This window comes from Ursus americanus, chromosome 2 (genome assembly GCF_024610735.1).
Source record: "Ursus americanus isolate L20-20 chromosome 2, mUrsAme1.1.p, whole genome shotgun sequence".
In the NCBI taxonomy this organism is placed as follows: Eukaryota; Metazoa; Chordata; class Mammalia; order Carnivora; family Ursidae; genus Ursus; species Ursus americanus.
Window position 1 is genome coordinate 24386884 of NC_142128.1, and position 13833 is coordinate 24400716.

Sequence of the window (13833 nt, forward strand, 5' to 3'; positions counted from 1 at the left end):
ATCTAACCGCAATACGAACACAATAGGTATCGCACCTGTACATACCCCAGTGGGAATCAGGCAGCCCAGAGACTTCAGTGTGCAGTGAGCTGTCAGCTTCCTTGAGTTATTTCCCCCACGTGCGCTATGGGTGAGCAGGGGTACACAAACACACACACACACACACACACACAAACACACACAAGACACACACACAGTGAGTGTTCTGCCATCCTTCACCGCTAACCACCTGTGGCTTTGGGAGAGGCCCCGAAAGATGATGATTTGTAACGGAGAAGCCTGTCAGCCCCTGCGTGAACTGCTTGTATTTGAGAGGTGAACGACGCCACAGACAAACTGGATGACCCACCCAACAGACACAAGGCCAGGACACGGTGCTGCCCAGACAGGAACAGGATTCCAGAAATGGTTACAACTGGAAACAGCCACCGTATTTACCTTGTCCTTCTCTGGGTCCTTCTTGGGCACGGTGCCACCTTTGTCCCCTTGAGCGCCACAGGTTTCTGAATTGGACCGAGGCCCTAGAAGAGACAGAGGTGGATTCAGACGGGTGTTGGCCGCGCAAGATTCAAGCCAAAGCTCTACACCTGCCCCAGCCTGTTCTACTCTCCCACTCTCAGGTCCCTTCCAGATGCAGAGCGTTTCTCACAGGTCACCGCTGACTACTGTGGACAAAGGAGAGACCAGTCCCTCACCCTTGGGGATATGACCACTCCGCACAGTAGAGATGATTTCAGAACTAATCAATAACGCTGGACAACTGGGGCCTCCACACATGCAAGTGATGTAAAGACTGTGCTCCATTAAGCCCAGAGCCCAAAACATCATGTCTGTGCAGGGCACCTGGGCAATGCTTTTATGTCTGTCTATTGCACAATGTCACACTTCTTCTCAATGGCAGACCCCTGCTGCCCAGTTCTGTATGGTGAAACGAGACAGTCCACGAAATGGATGTCCACAGAAAGTTGAGGAATGTTCCTGTGTCCTCACTCAGGTTGATCCTTGCATTGCAAAGCCTCGTGGTACCTCCTCTACATCTTCTCCACCGACACATGTAGTCACACGATGAATACGCGCTACAACTCACATCATGCAATCCAGATCATCTTACCACATGGTGGCGGAACGAGGGGCAGGGGAGGCCCGCATGTCGACCAAGGTGGAGGAGGCTGAGGTGGCCCACAGCCAATGAAGCCTGGTAAAGTTTGGTCCATAGGGCAGGGCATGCAGGTGGGCCGAGGAAACCCTCTCACATCCGGACCCACCTGCAGACAGACAGGAAAATAGTTTGGTGAGACAGACAGAAGTTGTAACACCAAGAGATGAAACCCAGAGAAAGAGCTCTCAGCATCTGCCTCCTTCTCCAATACCACGTTCCAGCAGAGCCGCATCCGTGCTAGAGAACTTGACCCCTCCCCACTGCTGCCAACTATAACAAGGGGGGAGAGGGGAATGGATATTACAGGAATAACCTACTGTCACCAAACATCACTAACCATGTCTGCCAATGGTCACTAGCAAGAAGTAGCATCTTCAAAGATGAAAAAGGAGCATGGCAAACTAGTGAAGGCAGGACACTCCAGACACGGAGGCATCGGGATCCTGGACAACACTTCATCTTTCCTCCTCAACCACACAGAATATTTTGGCTTGTTAACAAGAGAGAGAATGTGATGAAACTGCCCTTTCTTCTCAGGAATCCGAGCCACTCGAGGTGAATCCTTTGCCTGCAAGCCCCTGACTGTCCCCACGCTGCCTCACTTCCTGACACAAGGGTCTTCTGCTCTCTGCAGTTTCTGGCCATGGCCACAAACACACTTGAGGAATTAGGGGCCTGTGATCTGACAGGGGAATTGGAAAAGTGTTTTCCAAAAGGAACGTGATACCAATAACCCTTCTATAACTCAGCAGCTGTGCTTATCTTAAAACACAGTCACTCGGACATTTCAGCACACTGAGTTCCAGAGTAATTTTGTCCAATAGGAAATTAAGATGGGAAGCATAAGTTAGAGAATCCACAAAACTGTATATGCTTTCCGATGGAAAACTCGAGAACGTGTGATGAGAGAAGAAACCTGCTCTCACTGTGACTTCGGACCAAACGACCTGCTCCTAGAAGCCCAACCGAAGGGCTTGTGGGGCACCGGTCATGCAGATAATCGCAAACATCCCCCCTTCAAAAGTGTGTGTCACAGTGTGTTTGGCGACACGACACTAACAGCTCTGATCATGCAAAATAGTTGTGGAAAGGGTACAAGGAGAGGGATTCTGTATAGCACGTTTACCAGCAGAAGTAAAACAGGGATGACTTACGAAACATGGCCTATCTAAGCACATTCCAAACCGCAAAGCAGATAATAAAAAATGCACGGAGAGCTTCCCCTAGTTTCCAGTCGTGAGGATGACCACAGACCTTGTCACAGGTTAATCATCTAACCGCAATACGAACACAATAGGTATCGCACCTGTACATACCCCAGTGGGAATCAGGCAGCCCAGAGACTTCAGTGTGCAGTGAGCTGTCAGCTTCCTTGAGTTATTTCCCCCACGTGCGCTATGGGTGAGCAGGGGTACACAAACACACACACACACACACACACACAAACACACACAAGACACACACACAGTGAGTGTTCTGCCATCCTTCACCGCTAACCACCTGTGGCTTTGGGAGAGGCCCCGAAAGATGATGATTTGTAACGGAGAAGCCTGTCAGCCCCTGCGTGAACTGCTTGTATTTGAGAGGTGAACGACGCCACAGACAAACTGGATGACCCACCCAACAGACACAAGGCCAGGACACGGTGCTGCCCAGACAGGAACAGGATTCCAGAAATGGTTACAACTGGAAACAGCCACCGTATTTACCTTGTCCTTCTCTGGGTCCTTCTTGGGCACGGTGCCACCTTTGTCCCCTTGAGCGCCACAGGTTTCTGAATTGGACCGAGGCCCTAGAAGAGACAGAGGTGGATTCAGACGGGTGTTGGCCGCGCAAGATTCAAGCCAAAGCTCTACACCTGCCCCAGCCTGTTCTACTCTCCCACTCTCAGGTCCCTTCCAGATGCAGAGCGTTTCTCACAGGTCACCGCTGACTACTGTGGACAAAGGAGAGACCAGTCCCTCACCCTTGGGGATATGACCACTCCGCACAGTAGAGATGATTTCAGAACTAATCAATAACGCTGGACAACTGGGGCCTCCACACATGCAAGTGATGTAAAGACTGTGCTCCATTAAGCCCAGAGCCCAAAACATCATGTCTGTGCAGGGCACCTGGGCAATGCTTTTATGTCTGTCTATTGCACAATGTCACACTTCTTCTCAATGGCAGACCCCTGCTGCCCAGTTCTGTATGGTGAAACGAGACAGTCCACGAAATGGATGTCCACAGAAAGTTGAGGAATGTTCCTGTGTCCTCACTCAGGTTGATCCTTGCATTGCAAAGCCTCGTGGTACCTCCTCTACATCTTCTCCACCGACACATGTAGTCACACGATGAATACGCGCTACAACTCACATCATGCAATCCAGATCATCTTACCACATGGTGGCGGAACGAGGGGCAGGGGAGGCCCGCATGTCGACCAAGGTGGAGGAGGCTGAGGTGGCCCACAGCCAATGAAGCCTGGTAAAGTTTGGTCCATAGGGCAGGGCATGCAGGTGGGCCGAGGAAACCCTCTCACATCCGGACCCACCTGCAGACAGACAGGAAAATAGTTTGGTGAGACAGACAGAAGTTGTAACACCAAGAGATGAAACCCAGAGAAAGAGCTCTCAGCATCTGCCTCCTTCTCCAATACCACGTTCCAGCAGAGCCGCATCCGTGCTAGAGAACTTGACCCCTCCCCACTGCTGCCAACTATAACAAGGGGGGAGAGGGGAATGGATATTACAGGAATAACCTACTGTCACCAAACATCACTAACCATGTCTGCCAATGGTCACTAGCAAGAAGTAGCATCTTCAAAGATGAAAAAGGAGCATGGCAAACTAGTGAAGGCAGGACACTCCAGACACGGAGGCATCGGGATCCTGGACAACACTTCATCTTTCCTCCTCAACCACACAGAATATTTTGGCTTGTTAACAAGAGAGAGAATGTGATGAAACTGCCCTTTCTTCTCAGGAATCCGAGCCACTCGAGGTGAATCCTTTGCCTGCAAGCCCCTGACTGTCCCCACGCTGCCTCACTTCCTGACACAAGGGTCTTCTGCTCTCTGCAGTTTCTGGCCATGGCCACAAACACACTTGAGGAATTAGGGGCCTGTGATCTGACAGGGGAATTGGAAAAGTGTTTTCCAAAAGGAACGTAATACCAATAACCCTTCTATAACTCAGCAGCTGTGCTTATCTTAAAACACAGTCACTCGGACATTTCAGCACACTGAGTTCCAGAGTAATTTTGTCCAATAGGAAATTAAGATGGGAAGCATAAGTTAGAGAATCCACAAAACTGTATATGCTTTCCGATGGAAAACTCGAGAACGTGTGATGAGAGAAGAAACCTGCTCTCACTGTGACTTCGGACCAAACGACCTGCTCCTAGAAGCCCAACCGAAGGGCTTGTGGGGCACCGGTCATGCAGATAATCGCAAACATCCCCCCTTCAAAAGTGTGTGTCACAGTGTGTTTGGCGACACGACACTAACAGCTCTGATCATGCAAAATAGTTGTGGAAAGGGTACAAGGAGAGGGATTCTGTATAGCACGTTTACCAGCAGAAGTAAAACAGGGATGACTTACGAAACATGGCCTATCTAAGCACATTCCAAACCGCAAAGCAGATAATAAAAAATGCACGGAGAGCTTCCCCTAGTTTCCAGTCGTGAGGATGACCACAGACCTTGTCACAGGTTAATCATCTAACCGCAATACGAACACAATACGTATCGCACCTGTACATAGCCCAGTGGGAATCAGGCAGCCCAGAGACTTCAGTGTGCAGTGAGCTGTCAGCTTCCTTGAGTTATTTCCCCCACGTGCGCTATGGGTGAGCAGGGGTACACAAACACACACACACACACACACACACACACACACAAACACACACAAGACACACACACAGTGAATGTTCTGCCATCCTTCACCGCTAACCACCTGTGGCTTTGGGAGAGGCCCCGAAAGATGATGATTTGTAACGGAGAAGCCTGTCAGCCCCTGCGTGAACTGCTTGTATTTGAGAGGTGAACGACGCCACAGACAAACTGGATGACCCACCCAACAGACACAAGGCCAGGACACGGTGCTGCCCAGACAGGAACAGGATTCCAGAAATGGTTACAACTGGAAACAGCCACCGTATTTACCTTGTCCTTCTCTGGGTCCTTCTTGGGCACGGTGCCACCTTTGTCCCCTTGAGCGCCACAGGTTTCTGAATTGGACCGAGGCCCTAGAAGAGACAGAGGTGGATTCAGACGGGTGTTGGCCACGCAAGATTCAAGCCAAAGCTCTACACCTGCCCCAGCCTGTTCTACTCTCCCACTCTCAGGTCCCTTCCAGATGCAGAGCGTTTCTCACAGGTCTCCGCTGACCTCTGTGGACAAAGGAGAGACCAGTCCCTCACCCTTGGGGATATGACCACTCCGCACAGTGGAGATGATTTCAGAACTAATCAATAACGCTGGACAACTGGGGCCTCCACACATGCAGGTGATGTAAAGACTGTGCTCCATTAAACCCAGAGCCCAAAACATCATGTCTGTGCAGGGCACCTGGGCAATGCTTTTATGTCTGTCTATTGCACAATGTCACACTTCTTCTCAATGGCAGACCCCTGCTGCCCAGTTCTGTATGGTGAAACGAGACAGTCCACGAAATGGATGTCCACAGAAAGTTGAGGAATGTTCCTGTGTCCTCACTCAGGTTGATCCTTGCATTGCAAAGCCTCGTGGTACCTCCTCTACATCTTCTCCGCCGACACATGTAGTCACACGATGAATACGCGCTACAACTCACATCATGCAATCCAGATCATCTTACCACATGGTGGCGGAACGAGGGGCAGGGGAGGCCCGCATGTCGACCAAGGTGGAGGAGGCTGAGGTGGCCCACAGCCAATGAAGCCTGGTAAAGTTTGGTCCATAGGGCAGGGCATGCAGGTGGGCCGAGGAAACCCTCTCACATCCGGACCCACCTGCAGACAGACAGGAAAATAGTTTGGTGAGACAGACAGAAGTTGTAACACCAAGAGATGAAACCCAGAGAAAGAGCTCTCAGCATCTGCCTCCTTCTCCAATACCACGTTCCAGCAGAGCCGCATCCGTGCTAGAGAACTTGACCCCTCCCCACTGCTGCCAACTATAACAAGGGGGGAGAGGGGAATGGATATTACAGGAATAACCTACTGTCACCAAACATCACTAACCATGTCTGCCAATGGTCACTAGCAAGAAGTAGCATCTTCAAAGATGAAAAAGGAGCATGGCAAACTAGTGAAGGCAGGACACTCCAGACACGGAGGCATCGGGATCCTGGACAACACTTCATCTTTCCTCCTCAACCACACAGAATATTTTGGTTTGTTAGCAAGAGAGAGAATGTGATGAAACTGCCCTTTCTTCTCAGGAATCCGAGCCACTCGAGGTGAATCCTTTGCCTGCAAGCCCCTGACTGTCCCCACGCTGCCTCACTTCCTGACACAAGGGTCTTCTGCTCTCTGCAGTTTCTGGCCATGGCCACAAACACACTTGAGGAATTAGGGGCCTGTGATCTGACAGGGGAATTGGAAAAGTGTTTTCCAAAAGGAACGTAATACCAATAACCCTTCTATAACTCAGCAGCTGTGCTTATCTTAAAACACAGTCACTCGGACATTTCAGCACACTGAGTTCCAGAGTAATTTTGTCCAATAGGAAATTAAGATGGGAAGCATAAGTTAGAGAATCCACAAAACTGTATATGCTTTCCGATGGAAAACTCGAGAACGTGTGATGAGAGAAGAAACCTGCTCTCACTGTGACTTCGGACCAAACGACCTGCTCCTAGAAGCCCAACCGAAGGGCTTGTGGGGCACCGGTCATGCAGATAATCGCAAACATCCCCCCTTCAAAAGTGTGTGTCACAGTGTGTTTGGCGACACGACACTAACAGCTCTGATCATGCAAAATAGTTGTGGAAAGGGTACAAGGAGAGGGATTCTGTATAGCACGTTTACCAGCAGAAGTAAAACAGGGATGACTTACGAAACATGGCCTATCTAAGCACATTCCAAACCGCAAAGCAGATAATAAAAAATGCACGGAGAGCTTCCCCTAGTTTCCAGTCGTGAGGATGACCACAGACCTTGTCACAGGTTAATCATCTAACCGCAATACGAACACAATACGTATCGCACCTGTACATACCCCAGTGGGAATCAGGCAGCCCAGAGACTTCAGTGTGCAGTGAGCTGTCAGCTTCCTTGAGTTATTTCCCCCACGTGCGCTATGGGTGAGCAGGGATACACAAACACACACACACACACACACACACACACACACACACAAACACACACAAGACACACACACAGTGAGTGTTCTGCCATCCTTCACCGCTAACCACCTGTGGCTTTGGGAGAGGCCCCCAAAGATGATGATTTGTAACGGAGAAGCTTGTCAGCCCCTGCGTGAACTGCTTGTATTTGAGAGGTGAACGACGCCACAGACAAACTGGATGACCCACCCAACAGACACAAGGCCAGGACACGGTGCTGCCCAGACAGGAACAGGATTCCAGAAATGGTTACAACTGGAAACAGCCACCGTATTTACCTTGTCCTTCTCTGGGTCCTTCTTGGGCACGGTGCCACCTTTGTCCCCTTGAGCGCCACAGGTTTCTGAATTGGACCGAGGCCCTAGAAGAGACAGACGTGGATTCAGATGGGTGTTGGCCACGCAAGATTCAAGCCAAAGCTCTACACCTGCCCCAGCCTGTTCTACTCTCCCACTCTCAGGTCCCTTCCAGATGCAGAGCGTTTCTCACAGGTCTCCGCTGACCTCTGTGGACAAAGGAGAGACCAGTCCCTCACCCTTGGGGAGATGACCACTCCGCACAGTGGAGATGATTTCAGAACTAATCAATAACGCTGGACAACTGGGGCCTCCACACATGCAGGTGATGTAAAGACTGTGCTCCATTAAACCCAGAGCCCAAAACATCATGTCTGTGCAGGGCACCTGGGCAATGCTTTTATGTCTGTCTATTGCACAATGTCACACTTCTTCTCAATGGCAGACCCCTGCTGCCCAGTTCTGTATGGTGAAACGAGACAGTCCACGAAATGGATGTCCACAGAAAGTTGAGGAATGTTCCTGTGTCCTCACTCAGGTTGATCCTTGCATTGCAAAGCCTCGTGGTACCTCCTCTACATCTTCTCCACCGACACATGTAGTCACACGATGAATACGCGCTACAACTCACATCATGCAATCCAGATCATCTTACCACATGGTGGCGGAACGAGGGGCAGGGGAGGCCCGCATGTCGACCAAGGTGGAGGAGGCTGAGGTGGCCCACAGCCAATGAAGCCTGGTAAAGTTTGGTCCATAGGGCAGGGCATGCAGGTGGGCCGAGGAAACCCTCTCACATCCGGACCCACCTGCAGACAGACAGGAAAATAGTTTGGTGAGACAGACAGAAGTTGTAACACCAAGAGATGAAACCCAGAGAAAGAGCTCTCAGCATCTGCCTCCTTCTCCAATACCACGTTCCAGCAGAGCCGCATCCGTGCTAGAGAACTTGACCCCTCCCCACTGCTGCCAACTATAACAAGGGGGGAGAGGGGAATGGATATTACAGGAATAACCTACTGTCACCAAACATCACTAACCATGTCTGCCAATGGTCACTAGCAAGAAGTAGCATCTTCAAAGATGAAAAAGGAGCATGGCAAACTAGTGAAGGCAGGACACTCCAGACACGGAGGCATCGGGATCCTGGACAACACTTCATCTTTCCTCCTCAACCACACAGAATATTTTGGCTTGTTAACAAGAGAGAGAATGTGATGAAACTGCCCTTTCTTCTCAGGAATCCGAGCCACTCGAGGTGAATCCTTTGCCTGCAAGCCCCTGACTGTCCCCACGCTGCCTCACTTCCTGACACAAGGGTCTTCTGCTCTCTGCAGTTTCTGGCCATGGCCACAAACACACTTGAGGAATTAGGGGCCTGTGATCTGACAGGGGAATTGGAAAAGTGTTTTCCAAAAGGAACGTGATACCAATAACCCTTCTATAACTCAGCAGCTGTGCTTATCTTAAAACACAGTCACTCGGACATTTCAGCACACTGAGTTCCAGAGTAATTTTGTCCAATAGGAAATTAAGATGGGAAGCATAAGTTAGAGAATCCACAAAACTGTATATGCTTTCCGGTGGAAAACTCGAGAACGTGTGATGAGAGAAGAAACCTGCTCTCACTGTGACTTCGGACCAAACGACCTGCTCCTAGAAGCCCAACCGAAGGGCTTGTGGGGCACCGGTCATGCAGATAATCGCAAACATCCCCCCTTCAAAAGTGTGTGTCACAGTGTGTTTGGCGACACGACACTAACAGCTCTGATCATGCAAAATAGTTGTGGAAAGGGTACAAGGAGAGGGATTCTGTATAGCACGTTTACCAGCAGAAGTAAAACAGGGATGACTTACGAAACATGGCCTATCTAAGCACATTCCAAACCGCAAAGCAGATAATAAAAAATGCACGGAGAGCTTCCCCTAGTTTCCAGTCGTGAGGATGACCACAGACCTTGTCACAGGTTAATCATCTAACCGCAATACGAACACAATAGGTATCGCACCTGTACATACCCCAGTGGGAATCAGGCAGCCCAGAGACTTCATTGTGCAGTGAGCTGTCAGCTTCCTTGAGTTATTTCCCCCACGTGCGCTATGGGTGAGCAGGGGTACACAAACACACACACACACACACACACACACACAAACACACACAAGACACACACACAGTGAGTGTTCTGCCATCCTTCACCGCTAACCACCTGTGGCTTTGGGAGAGGCCCCGAAAGATGATGATTTGTAACGGAGAAGCCTGTCAGCCCCTGCGTGAACTGCTTGTATTTGAGAGGTGAACGACGCCACAGACAAACTGGATGACCCACCCAACAGACACAAGGCCAGGACACGGTGCTGCCCAGACAGGAACAGGATTCCAGAAATGGTTACAACTGGAAACAGCCACCGTATTTACCTTGTCCTTCTCTGGGTCCTTCTTGGGCACGGTGCCACCTTTGTCCCCTTGAGCGCCACAGGTTTCTGAATTGGACCGAGGCCCTAGAAGAGACAGAGGTGGATTCAGACGGGTGTTGGCCACGCAAGATTCAAGCCAAAGCTCTACACCTGCCCCAGCCTGTTCTACTCTCCCACTCTCAGGTCCCTTCCAGATGCAGAGCGTTTCTCACAGGTCTCCGCTGACCTCTGTGGACAAAGGAGAGACCAGTCCCTCACCCTTGGGGATATGACCACTCCGCACAGTGGAGATGATTTCAGAACTAATCAATAACGCTGGACAACTGGGGCCTCCACACATGCAGGTGATGTAAAGACTGTGCTCCATTAAACCCAGAGCCCAAAACATCATGTCTGTGCAGGGCACCTGGGCAATGCTTTTATGTCTGTCTATTGCACAATGTCACACTTCTTCTCAATGGCAGACCCCTGCTGCCCAGTTCTGTATGGTGAAACGAGACAGTCCACGAAATGGATGTCCACAGAAAGTTGAGGAATGTTCCTGTGTCCTCACTCAGGTTGATCCTTGCATTGCAAAGCCTCGTGGTACCTCCTCTACATCTTCTCCACCGACACATGTAGTCACACGATGAATACGCGCTACAACTCACATCATGCAATCCAGATCATCTTACCACATGGTGGCGGAACGAGGGGCAGGGGAGGCCCGCTTGTCGACCAAGGTGGAGGAGGCTGAGGTGGCCCACAGCCAATGAAGCCTGGTAAAGTTTGGTCCATAGGGCAGGGCATGCAGGTGGGCCGAGGAAACCCTCTCACATCCGGACCCACCTGCAGACAGACAGGAAAATAGTTTGGTGAGACAGACAGAAGTTGTAACACCAAGAGATGAAACCCAAAGAAAGAGCTCTCAGCATCTGCCTCCTTCTCCAATACCACGTTCCAGCAGAGCCGCATCCGTGCTAGAGAACTTGACCCCTCCCCACTGCTGCCAACTATAACAAGGGGGGAGAGGGGAATGGATATTACAGGAATAACCTACTGTCACCAAACATCACTAACCATGTCTGCCAATGGTCACTAGCAAGAAGTAGCATCTTCAAAGATGAAAAAGGAGCATGGCAAACTAGTGAAGGCAGGACACTCCAGACACGGAGGCATCGGGATCCTGGACAACACTTCATCTTTCCTCCTCAACCACACAGAATATTTTGGTTTGTTAACAAGAGAGAGAATGTGATGAAACTGCCCTTTCTTCTCAGGAATCCGAGCCACTCGAGGTGAATCCTTTGCCTGCAAGCCCCTGACTGTCCCCACGCTGCCTCACTTCCTGACACAAGGGTCTTCTGCTCTCTGCAGTTTCTGGCCATGGCCACAAACACACTTGAGGAATTAGGGGCCTGTGATCTGACAGGGGAATTGGAAAAGTGTTTTCCAAAAGGAACGTGATACCAATAACCCTTCTATAACTCAGCAGCTGTGCTTATCTTAAAACACAGTCACTCGGACATTTCAGCACACTGAGTTCCAGAGTAATTTTGTCCAATAGGAAATTAAGATGGGAAGCATAAGTTAGAGAATCCACAAAACTGTATATGCTTTCCGATGGAAAACTCGAGAACGTGTGATGAGAGAAGAAACCTGCTCTCACTGTGACTTCGGACCAAACGACCTGCTCCTAGAAGCCCAACCGAAGGGCTTGTGGGGCACCGGTCATGCAGATAATCGCAAACATCCCCCCTTCAAAAGTGTGTGTCACAGTGTGTTTGGCGACACGACACTAACAGCTCTGATCATGCAAAATAGTTGTGGAAAGGGTACAAGGAGAGGGATTCTGTATAGCACGTTTACCAGCAGAAGTAAAACAGGGATGACTTACGAAACATGGCCTATCTAAGCACATTCCAAACCGCAAAGCAGATAATAAAAAATGCACGGAGAGCTTCCCCTAGTTTCCAGTCGTGAGGATGACCACAGACCTTGTCACAGGTTAATCATCTAACCGCAATACGAACACAATACGTATCGCACCTGTACATACCCCAGTGGGAATCAGGCAGCCCAGAGACTTCAGTGTGCAGTGAGCTGTCAGCTTCCTTGAGTTATTTCCCCCACGTGCGCTATGGGTGAGCAGGGGTACACAAACACACACACACACACACACACACACAAACACGCACAAGACACACACACAGTGAGTGTTCTGCCATCCTTCACCGCTAACCACCTGTGGCTTTGGGAGAGGCCCCGAAAGATGATGATTTGTAACGGAGAAGCCTGTCAGCCCCTGCGTGAACTGCTTGTATTTGAGAGGTGAACGACGCCACAGACAAACTGGATGACCCACCCAACAGACACAAGGCCAGGACACGGTGCTGCCCAGACAGGAACAGGATTCCAGAAATGGTTACAACTGGAAACAGCCACCGTATTTACCTTGTCCTTCTCTGGGTCCTTCTTGGGCACGGTGCCACCTTTGTCCCCTTGAGCGCCACAGGTTTCTGAATTGGACCGAGGCCCTAGAAGAGACAGAGGTGGATTCAGACGGGTGTTGGCCACGCAAGATTCAAGCCAAAGCTCTACACCTGCCCCAGCCTGTTCTACTCTCCCACTCTCAGGTCCCTTCCAGATGCAGAGCGTTTCTCACAGGTCTCCGCTGACCTCTGTGGACAAAGGAGAGACCAGTCCCTCACCCTTGGGGATATGACCACTCCGCACAGTGGAGATGATTTCAGAACTAATCAATAACGCTGGACAACTGGGGCCTCCACACATGCAGGTGATGTAAAGACTGTGCTCCATTAAACCCAGAGCCCAAAACATCATGTCTGTGCAGGGCACCTGGGCAATGCTTTTATGTCTGTCTATTGCACAATGTCACACTTCTTCTCAATGGCAGACCCCTGCTGCCCAGTTCTGTATGGTGAAACGAGACAGTCCACGAAATGGATGTCCACAGAAAGTTGAGGAATGTTCCTGTGTCCTCACTCAGGTTGATCCTTGCATTGCAAAGCCTCGTGGTACCTCCTCTACATCTTCTCCACCGACACATGTAGTCACACGATGAATACGCGCTACAACTCACATCATGCAATCCAGATCATCTTACCACATGGTGGCGGAACGAGGGGCAGGGGAGGCCCGCATGTCGACCAAGGTGGAGGAGGCTGAGGTGGCCCACAGCCAATGAAGCCTGGTAAAGTTTGGTCCATAGGGCAGGGCATGCAGGTGGGCCGAGGAAACCCTCTCACATCCGGACCCACCTGCAGACAGACAGGAAAATAGTTTGGTGAGACAGACAGAAGTTGTAACACCAAGAGATGAAACCCAGAGAAAGAGCTCTCAGCATCTGCCTCCTTCTCCAATACCACGTTCCAGCAGAGCCGCATCCGTGCTAGAGAACTTGACCCCTCCCCACTGCTGCCAACTATAACAAGGGGGGAGAGGGGAATGGATATTACAGGAATAACCTACTGTCACCAAACATCACTAACCATGTCTGCCAATGGTCACTAGCAAGAAGTAGCATCTTCAAAGATGAAAAAGGAGCATGGCAAACTAGTGAAGGCAGGACACTCCAGACACGGAGGCATCGGGATCCTGGACAACACTTCATCTTTCCTCCTCAACCACACAGAATATTTTGGCTTGTTAA